Here is an 11,181-nt window from a genome sequence, read left to right on the forward strand (position 1 = left end):
TCCATCTGTCCCAGAGCCATTACGTTGAAAAGACTATTCTTTATCTACTCTAAATTGCCTTAGCACCCTTTTCAAAAATCAGCTGACTATAGGGGCAAATGGGTGGCACAGCAGTTAAGCATCTGCCTTCGGCTCAGGGCGTGATCCTGGCATTATGGGATCGAGCCCCACATCAGGCTCTTCCGCTATGAGCCTGCTTCTTCCTCTCCCACTCCCCCTACTTGTGTTCCCTCTCTCGCTGGCTGTCTCTATCTCTGTTGAATAAATAAATAAAATCTTAAAAAAAAAATCAGCTGACTATAAATGTAAGGGTTTATTTCTCAATTTTCAATTCTATTCCATTGATATATGTGTCTAGTCTTATGCTAGTGATAGCCTGTTTTTATTATGGTTGCTTTGCAGTGCTTTTAAAATCAAGAATTGGGGGCTGCCTGTGTGGCTCAGTTGGTTAAATGTCTGACTCTTGATTTCAACTCAGGTCATGATCTCAGAGTTATGGGATTGAGCCCCACATTGGGCTCCATGCTCAGCATGGAGTTTGCTTGAGATTCTCTCCCTCTGCCCCTCCCCTGGCTCATGTGCACGCTCGCACTCTCTCTCTCTCTCTATCGCTCTCTCTCAAATAAATAAATCTTTTAAAAAATAAAAAATAAATCAAGAGTTAGATGTTACAACTTTGCTTTTTCTCTTTCAAGATAGTTCTTGTTATCCTAGGTCACTTGCATATTCATAAAAATCTCAATTTTAGCTTGTCAGTTTCTGAAAAAAATCAGCTTGAATTTTGATAATAATCATGTTGAATCTGTAGATCAATTTCAGGTAATATTGCTATCTTAACAATATTAAGTCTTCCAATGTGCATGCATGGGATATCTTTCTACTTATTTAGGTCCCTTATAATTTCATTCAGCAGTTTTCAATGTATAAGTCTTGCACTTCTTTTGTTAAACTTCTTAAATATTATATTCTTTTGGATGCTATCTTATATTGCATTATTTTTCTTAACTTCATTTTTGTTTTTCGCTGCTGTGGTATACACATACAATTGATTTCTGTATATTGATCTTGTATCCTGTAACTCTTCTGTATTTATTTATTAGCTCTTTTTTTAGTGGATTCCATAGGATTCTCTCTGTACCAAACCATGTCAACAAATAGAGATGGCTTTACTTCTTCATTTCAATCTGGGCATCTTTTCTTTTCTTTTTTTTTTTTTTATTGCCTAATTGATCTGGCTAAAACTACAATACAAGATTGTTTAGAGGTGAGAGAGCTGACATCTTATATTTTCCTGATCTTAGGGAGAAAGTTTTTCACTGTTAAGTACAATGTTAGCTGTAAGTTTTTTATAAATGCTCTTTATCAGGTTGAGGGAATTATCTTCTACTCCTTGTTTATTTAGAATTTTCATCATGAAGAAATCTTACTTTTTTTATTCATCTATTGAGATGATAACAATATGGGTTTTGTTTTTTATTCTATTAATGTGTTATTGTATTACACATTATTTGTATTTTGTTGAGTATTTTGTTGAGAATTATAGTATATCTATATCCATAAGACATGCTGGTCTGTAGTTTTTGTTTCTTGTGTCTTTGTCTGATTTTGGTATCAGAGTAACACTGGCCTTCTAGACTGAGCTGGGAAGTGCTCCCTTCTCTTTTATTTTTTGGAAGAATTAATGAAGGATTAGTGTTAATTTTTCTTTTAATATGTGACTCGAATTCACCAGGTAATTATCTGGCTTGGGCTTTTCTTTGTGCTAAGTTCGTTAATTAGTAATTCAATCTTTTTACTTGCTAAAAGTCTATTCGTATTTTCGAGTCAGTTTCAGTATTTTGTGTCTAAGAATTTGTCTATTTCATCTAGGTTGTCAAATAAAACAATCTACTTGGATTAATACCTACTTTATTTTAGCTTTATACAAAATCTTTGCTTGAATATAGCTCTATTCACTACCCTCTACTTTGTCCTTTCGTTATCATACACATTACAAGTTCAACCACATAGCTTTATACTTACAGCCTTGTGTTGTAGGCATCCTTTAAATCAAGCAGGAGAAAAAAGGAGTTATAAACAAAAATACTTTTACTTTGTCTTTTATATTTTACTAGTGCTCTTTATTTCCTCATGTGGGTTCAAATCACTATCTAGCGTCTTTCGTTTTAGCCAGAAGATCTCCCTTTAGTATTTCATGTAGGAAAGTTCTGTTACTGGTGAATTCTATCATTTTTTGTTTATCTGGTAATGTCTTCATTTCCTGTTCATTTTTAAAGAATAGTTTTGCTGGATATAGAATTCTTGGTTGACAATTTTTCTTTCACTATTTTGAATGTGTCATCTCATGGCTTTCTGGACTTCATGGTTTCTGATGAGAAATTGGCTGTTAATATTAGTGAGACAAACTTATACACATCTCTCTTGCTGCTTTCCAGATTTTTTGATTTTTGGCAAACTGATTATGATGTATGTCAGAGTGGACTTCTGAGAGTTTACCCTACTTGGAATTCATTGAGCTTCTCGGATATGTAGATTCATATTTTACATCAAATATGGGAGTTTCCAGGCATTACTTCTTTAAGAATTTTTTCTGTCCCTTCTTGTCTCTCCCTTCTTTCTCATACTCCCATTATGTGTATGTTGGTACACTTGGTGTAGCACAGGTCTCTGAATTTCTACTTACTTTTTTCATTCTTTTTTTTCTTTCTGTTTGTATATTGAATACTCTCCATTTGATCTGTCTTCAAGTTTTCTTTTTTTTTTTTTTTTAAAGATTTTATTTATTTATTCAACAGAGATAGAGACAGCCAGCGAGAGAGGGAACACAAGCAGGGGGAGTGGGAGAGGAAGAAGCAGGCTCACAGCAGAAGAGCCTGATGTGGGGGCTCGATCCCACAACGCAGGGATCACGCCCTGAGCCGAAGGCAGACGCCCAACCGCGGTGCCACCCAGGCGCCCCTGTCTTCAAGTTTTCTGATTCTTTTGCCTACTCAAATTTGCTATTGAATCACACTAGTGAATTTTTCATTTTAGTATTGTAGTTCATATCTCCAAAATTTCTATTTGTTTTTTCCCATAATTTCTCTTTATTAATATTCTATATGCTGAGATAGTCTTCTCTTCTTTTCCTTTATTTCTTTAGACATGATTTCCTTTAATTCTTTGAGCATATTTATGGTCACTGGCTTAATATCTTTGTCTAGTAAGTCCAATGTTTGGACTTCCTAAGAAATCATTCATTTGACTGCTTTTTCCCCCCATCGATACAATATACTTTCTTACTTTTTTGTATGTCTCTTCAACTTTTTGGAAATATGGACATTTAAAATAATATAATACAGCATTTCTGGAAATCAGAGGCACAAAGCCTCTGCTTCTTCTTTATAAATGGAAATAATACCACTTCATCAGGATACTTAGCAGATTGAATGAGTTACTGCATATATAGCGCTTAGTGTAGATCTAGTGTAGTGTATATCATAAGAATCCCTCAGTAAATGATAATACAAGGAAGTAATCAGAATGTTCCCATCTCTGAATAGACTGGCTCACTGAAGCTACATGAGCATGTTTCCATTTTGAAAAACAAGGTATGTTTCAAAAATGACAGTATTGCCTATAGGTAGTCTTCCATCTCCCATCATTGAGACATTTCCCAAACTGATTCACATGCATTAACCTCTCTCATGTATGCCACATGCTACCCTCCTATAAATCACAGACTTTCAAGAAACATGTCATTCATTCACTCATACATGCATTCTCATGATCAACATTTATTTGGTATGTTACACGTGCCAGGCACTAATCTTTTTTTTTTTTTTTTTTAAGATTTTAAGAATTTATTTGTTTGAGAGAGAGAGACGAGAGAGACAGAGAGAGCACAGGCAAGGGGAGGAGCAGAGGGAGAGAGAGAAGCAGACTCCCTGCTCATCAGGGAGCCCGATGAGAGGCTTGATCCTGGGACTCCAGGATCATGACCTGAGCCGAAGGCAGATGCTTAACCGACTGAGCCATCCAGGCACCCACACACATGCTGGGTGCTAATCTTAATATTGGCATAGGGTGATGAGCAAGCAGACAAGGTCCCTGCCCTCATGGACATTAACTTCCAAGAGGGGGTGGGGAGAGATTCTGGTGACTCCACTTTAGCAGTAGAGACTAAAAAACCTAAGATGGCATTTGCCTAATCCTTTGATAACTTAGGTTCTTCTGTGATCCAGATTTCACCCAGGAGAACCCCCATCAGTGGAAGATTTCAAAGTCAGAGTGAAGAGCATGAGGTAGATGACGTATTTCTACTCTTCCTGCCAGAGGCTTAAGTATTCTGCAATCTCTTCAGCAAAGGCCCCAGTATCCTGTCCCTAGCTTCATATGTTTCAAGCAACAGAGATTCCCACTTTGGTGGAGGAGATGACCGTGTGACTCTAGAGCTGGCAGTGGTGGCATCAACTTCCCAATTCCAACCTTTGTATCGTGACCAACACATAATGGCAAATTCTGTGGTGTCATTCCGAGCATTAGCTCAGAAGCTCTGGCTGCTCCCCGGCTCCTACAAGATTGTATATGCCACCTAAACCCAGTGTGAAATCCCTTCCTGCTTAAACCCGCTGGAATGTATGATATTATCTGTTACTGACTGCAGAGCAACACAGGGAAACAAATCATAGGAAAATAAATTAAAAAAAACAAGGCACATATTCATTGTCAGAAGTGCTCTAAAAAGAGGGTGATGTAAGATGAGGAAAGGCTTTTCAGAGGGAGTGGTCCCAAAGTCTCCTTGACCAAGTAAGCTGAAACAGAGACCTAAGGAAGGTGGAGGCTAAGAGAAGACAAGGGAAGAGATTTCCAGATCAAGCAAACATCAGAAGCAGAGCCCCAGATTTGGGGAAGAGTTTGTTGTATTCCATCCTCAGAAAGAAGAGCAGCACGATTGGAGACTGGGGACAAAGGGCATGAGATGAGACTAGAAACCCAAGCAGGTGCTACAGCCACTCAGAGTATGGCCCAGTCTGGCGCTAGTCTGCAAACTGTTTGTCCAGCATCCATGATGAGGTAAGTCCAAAATATAAGAGTAAATGTTTAGAAATTTTGCAGCAGTTTGACATCGTCACGGCAGTCAAACAACATTTTTATCACATTTAAGAAAACTATCAGTCCATAACAGACTGGAAATTTGAACAAAAAAATAAAACTGTTCCTTCACTACAGAGGGTTTGAGAGGTTGGTCTCCATGTCTTGTCTCTCAAATTTATCTGTGAAGGGCCACATAGCAAATGTTTCAGGCTTTGGGGGGCTGTAGGGATTCTGTTGAAACTACACACCTCTGCCGTGGTAGCACAAAAGTGGCCATAGGCAACAGGTAAATATAAGGGTATGGCTATGTTGCAAGAAAACTTTATTTATAAGAACAAAGGATGGGCAGATTTTGGCCTGTCATGCAGTAGTTTATCAACCCTGTTCTAGGCCACAGTAAGGAGACTGTACTAGACTCTAAAGGCAATAAAACCATCTACTTAACCATCATATATTAATTATACTTCGAATAAAAAAAAAAAAAGGCTTCCTGCTTAATTGAAACCATCCCTCACTCTTGATCCTTACCCATCATGCCTGCAAGTATCTGTAAAGTCTTTGCTTCAGTGACTCTAAGTCAGAAACAAATCTTGGAGCTCCTCCTAGCTCCAATTCAGTGTTCTCCTCATAGTGACCTGACCCTGGCAGGTGAAGTCTCTGTTTAAGGGCAGGGTCCCTTTTGTCTATTATCTGCATCCTCAGGGAATAAGGGTGACACTGTTCACCCTGTAGTGGCCTGATGAGTCAACCTATGGCTCCAAGGGGTCACAGCCTTACATTCTCCAAGACCCAGTCAAACCTAGGTCCACATTGCCCTCTGAGTCAGTAAGTCACCTCAGTGCCCAATTTCCTGAAGCATACTATCCCATTTATCTTCTGTACAAAGTTAGATTTCTAAGTCCCGATGTACTTCTGTGACCACTGCCCATCTCTGGCTCTTTTGGTATGTCTGAAATGGTTGTGTTGGACAAGCAGCCCGCCACATGTGTAGCCTTGTTTTTCTCTGAGTTCAGACACTGCCACAGGCAGGAAAGCTTTCTGCATTCACACACGTCTCCATTTACACAGCACCCACTTCATAAATACCACATAACACCCATACAGTAGAACGCCCTCCTCTCTCCCCCACACGGAGCACCGACCACTGTGTGAAGAGGTGGACTCCTACCAGTAGGTCTCGCACACAGAGGGTATGGAGCTGGGGCAGCTCTTGCTGAAATCTCTTTTACTGAAGATTTCTTTCACTGACTCATGACAAAACTTAATGGTAAAACTTAGCTGTTGCAAGTTTCCTTAAAATATCCCTTCTGGGCCTACCACCGTTTATCTTGGCAGCAGGTAGCTTGGAGAGTTTTGGAAAGTCTCAGCTTGGCATAGCCTCAGAGCTACTGGCACATTAAAGATTAATAAAGCGCATTTAACTGAGCTCAGGACACTGCAATGTGATCCTTCACCGTGAAATGTGCAAGATTCTTTGTTTGCAATGAACACAGAAGCCAAAAAGGGCCTAGCGTGACATGCTAAGATAGGAAACAATCAGGAACTTTGTGTGTCTTTCCCTGGTAAATCGATGGGTAGCAATCAATGCCCCTGCTCCGCCATACTCTTACTTAGCATTCTCAGGAATTTAAGGTGGGCATCCGAGGGGGATGCACAGAGCTGGGCATTCAGTGAGCTTGCAGAACCACAGATCATCCAAAGGCAGCTGCCTCCTTAAAGTGTCAGAGAAGACGGGCCCTAAACAAATTCCTAATCTAGCAGCTTCTCGGGTGAAAGTCAAGATAAAGCAAAGCATTTGAAAACATTTCGGACTTGCTCGAGTAAAACAGAATGTTTGTGCTTGACTGAATATTAACCTAGGAAGAAGAAAACATTTTTTGCATGCATAGGTGTGGGGCTGGCAGCAGAATGAACCAGAGAACGTTGTAAATGAAAATAAAAATTAAACAACCCTGTACATCCTAACCGTTGGTTCACGAGAGGAATCTATCTGCTATCCATCTTGGGACACCTGGACACATGCAACAAATACTGGGACAGAGCCGTGGAGGCAAACATTTAAAACTGTATTATTCTGAATTCTGGCACAGCGCTGGCCGGCTCCACGTGCTGGGTAATGCCTTGTGTCTATTGACACAGTGCAACCCCCTCACGTACTCCAGAAAAGTCCCAGGCAAACCCTGTGCTGTGCACATCCGAGCTCGGCAGCCCAGCGTTGAGCACATCCGACGCTCTTTCCTCCACAGCGACATAAATATTAAAGGGAAAAAAAAGGGAAAGAAAAGAAAATTCTATCCTTACCGAAAAGGCATAGCAGACAGGGACGGTGCAGTGTTTCACGTTAGCCCACTCTGTGCTTTCTCTTTCATTCGGTCAATGTTCTAACGCTATTGATGAGCGTTCCTGGGGTTTTCGGATCTTCCTTCAAGAGTTTTAATCACTGGCTTCCCCAGCCCGGGTTTAACAAACACCGCTGTGTTCTGTCAATATTTGTATGCAGCACCACATTGGGCAACCAGCCAACACACAGAGTTTCAAGAGGCGAGGGGAGAAAACCGACACCCTAACAAACATGCTTCCCTCTTTTGTGTCTTTCAAGGTGGCGCTCAAAGTGTCATCTTTGCTTCTGACAGGAGCTAAAGATAGCCTCTTTTTGTGACTTTCTCCACTGCCCGCAAACGCCTGCCTGGGCTGCCCGAGCTGGGCTCCATCCCCAAAGTTTGTTTTTTTGTCTCCCTGCCCTGAAGTTCTCCCCACAACCGCCCGGCTTGCCTCTCCACCAGCTGCACTTTAAATGTATTTTAATTGGCTGGAATGTCGAAAGAATCCATTTGGCAGTCGTTTGCATGTGAAGCACGCCCAGGGCAGCTGAAGGAGGCCCCAGAAGCGGCCGATTACTTCATCAAAAGCTGCAGTTTGAATACCATTGACTCCTACATAACTACAGTGAACTCAATTCTATAGGCAAGAAGGAGTAATTAATAATTTGCTGAGAAAATTCTTCATTCATCTAAAAGCCAAAAACGCAAAGGAAAAAAAAAAAATCCCTGCAGACACAACAGTTCTTATGAAAGCCTTGATTTATAGCCTCCAGTTCTCCTCTTCACAAACATTGACTTTGTATAGGATTACAGGAGGGGTGTAATGCATAATTCGGTTTGCCTGAAAAGTTAATTTAAGTAATTTTCCTTTTGAATGATCCCCTGAGATACATCGTTCTATTACCTCTTTGTACATTAGCCATATGCTACAATAAATATTGTCAATACTTGTGGCATTTCCTCATTCCCTGTATTTTTCTTGGTTGGTTGCAATAATTAGTTTGTGGCCTCCGCTAGATCCAGTCACAAATAAATTCACTCTGAGTCCAACTGGATAATCGTCACCACACAGAATTTACGAGCTGTGCAGAAGTTTAAAACACTCAAAGACAAATGTCAGTTTAAACAGATTCTAATCAAGGGGGGAGAGGGGCATAGATACATATATGTGCATGTATGTCTCAAAAATAATGATAAGATGTATAAAATAATCAAAAAAATGCAATAGCCTTTAAGTGTGGCTTTACCAATATTTTGCTGAGAAGCCTTTCCGATAGCATATGTAAAAGAGGTCTACGGATCTGGGAAGTATATTTTGAAGAACCATCCTAAGTAACCCTGATCTTCACCCTTCATTAAGAACCCCTGGTTCAGAGTCAAACTATCTAGGAGGCTCTTGGCACTCTGAGGAGTCTCTCAATGGAAAATGTGAGCCAGAGAACAGTGTCAAATTTGTTCTAATGCCTTTTCCTCACCTCAATAAAAGTGTGGTTCATAACAAGACAGTACAAGAGAAAGGATGGTGTATACAAGTTGCTTGGGTGAATTTGTTGAATGGCTCAGAGACTAAAAACAGGACCCAAAGTGAATGGGCTTCATTTGCAGAAAGGCAGAGGAGCAGAAGATTGGGAGAAAGGATGAGGGCCAGCTCCATGGACACATACCCTGTCTGGTCCCACAGAGCCCCCAGCTCAGTAAGGAATTGCCCTTGGATTAACACTGTGCTGGTGCCATCTTGAAATCCTTCCCTCTTGAGCCAGGGGCCTTGAAGTTTCATTTGCATTGGGTTCCACAAATTATGCAGCAGGTCTTGACAGAGATAGTATAAGTCTATCCATGTCAACACATGGTTGGAATTGAAAAGCACTGGGAAGACCATACTTAAGGTTTGGCTAACACCCTGTTTTTTGTCATGCCCAACATTCTCCTTTAGATTTTGGAGGCACTGAGAGGATTGAGGAGGGTGACTTTAGGAAGAAGACTCTCTCCAGCAAACACAGGGGGTGAGAGTAATATGGCAGGTTCTGACTGGTCTGCCTGTTTGCACTATGACCATACTTCATCTTACTGTTTCAGAGAGATTTTTGTTCCTTCTCATACATCCAGTCCCCAACTGTCATTCTATGGGCAGAAAACTCCATGGATAACCATCATCCATTTTTAAATTATTCTAGAGTCTTAATTCATGGTTTGACAAAATTAAATTTAGTGTCTAAGGATGAGGCACTGTTTACCCACTACTGCAGGGTCCAGTGGCTCACAAGTTACTGGAGTTTTATGGAATGGGGACCCACGGGTCATCTTATGCTCCCAAAGATGTTCTCCGAGACCAGCCCTTACACCTGGATTTTCACCTGCCTTGCCTTAACAGAAACTATACAAAAAAAAAAAAAAAAAAAAAAAAGGGGGGGGGAATTTTTCTTCTAGAAAAGAAGTTGGTCTCAGATGTCAAATACTTAATGTTGCTGGCTCTTGTGTCTGTTAGCTGGACTGCTGGACTGTTAACATGCTCTGATACTGGTACTTAGCAAATAAAATAGATTCACATCCTAGAAATAGAATAAAATTTAGAAATCAGCTGGTCCAAACTATTATTTTTTAAAAGGGATAACTATGGAAAGAAACGATTAATGACTTCCTAGAAAGTCAATAAAACAACCTATCCAGGTTGCACACTTCCATTTGCTACACATGTTCCTATGCTGGACTGCCCAAGCGGTCCCCCATTCTGACTTGCACACTATTCTCCTGGCTCTAGTCCGCTTTCGTGCCTCCAGATTTATTTCAAGTGCCCAAGTCCTAACTCCTTGTCTTACTCCTTGTGAGCCACTTTCATGCACAGCACTGAGCGTGCCGCATCTGTAAGGACATCTGATCTTACACAGGACACATGGAATAGCCTTCATAGCATAAGGCCACCTAGGAATTCTTGGATCTTTTGACATAATTCTTCTCGGCCACTTAGAAAGCTTTATCATGTATCTGGTAGAGGCAAGTTTGAAAGTTCCCAGTGTCCAAGGAATAGCAAAGTGATCCGTGTTTTAACTCCAGAGCTTGTCAGCTTATGCTGTCCTTCTTTAGCCATAATCTTAAGTATAGGCTTCAATAGGTCAGGGATTCCTTAGACCATAGCTGATCAATATGGGGCCATGTAGGAGCATATGGTGAGTCATGGACATAAGCAAGAAACCATGTTTTGGATACAGAACAATCTATCAGAATGATCTGGTAGATTTTAGAAGTCATAGAAATGTCAAGGGTTAGAGCCAGGAAGGCAAAGGGAAAGGCTCTGAGTATGAACGGGAAGGTCTTAGTGCTACTGAGGACAAACTAAATGCCCATTGTGCTACTTTTCTTGCACTGACACTGACAGGGTCCCAACTTCCTCATGTGTCCATGGGTAGCACTGAGACCACTACCCATAGGTATACTAACTATACCTGCCACCTAAGATTAGAATATGCACACTTGTCACACTCTTCAATCATGGAAACGCTGAAGCCTTGGAAGCTTAGAAAGCACTCAAAACCCACCTGACAAACCCAGGTCAGCCAGGCAGTAGGTCAGAATCCAAGAAGACAGATGAAGCAACAATGTCCCAGTTTCTGGCCAACCAGAAGACTCGTACAAGGTAGATGGCCAAATCACTGATAAAAAGTCAAATCCCAGGATTCTTTGTTCTTCAGGAAATAAAGAAGCAAATCAAGGCAAACAGCAAGTGGTTTAATATACTGTTTTTTAAAAGATGACCATAAGGGGTTTCTGCTTGGAGAAGCAGGAACCT

At 40.7% G+C, this 11,181-nt stretch overlaps 1 protein-coding gene across 1 annotated transcript in view; it reads right to left on the reverse strand.

Moving 5' to 3' along the window:
• The window catches only part of NCKAP5 (NCK associated protein 5), a 950,566-nt gene extending 942,743 nt beyond the window's left edge, over nt 1–7,823 (reverse strand). The window contains exon 1 of the mRNA XM_034654439.1: nt 7,378–7,823. The gene's annotated coding sequence lies outside the window, so the exon portion shown is untranslated. The remainder of the gene's footprint in view (nt 1–7,377) is intronic.
• Between the last annotated feature and the right edge of the window lie 3,358 nt (nt 7,824–11,181).

This window comes from Ailuropoda melanoleuca, chromosome 2 (assembly GCF_002007445.2).
Source record: "Ailuropoda melanoleuca isolate Jingjing chromosome 2, ASM200744v2, whole genome shotgun sequence".
Taxonomy (NCBI): Eukaryota; Metazoa; Chordata; class Mammalia; order Carnivora; family Ursidae; genus Ailuropoda; species Ailuropoda melanoleuca.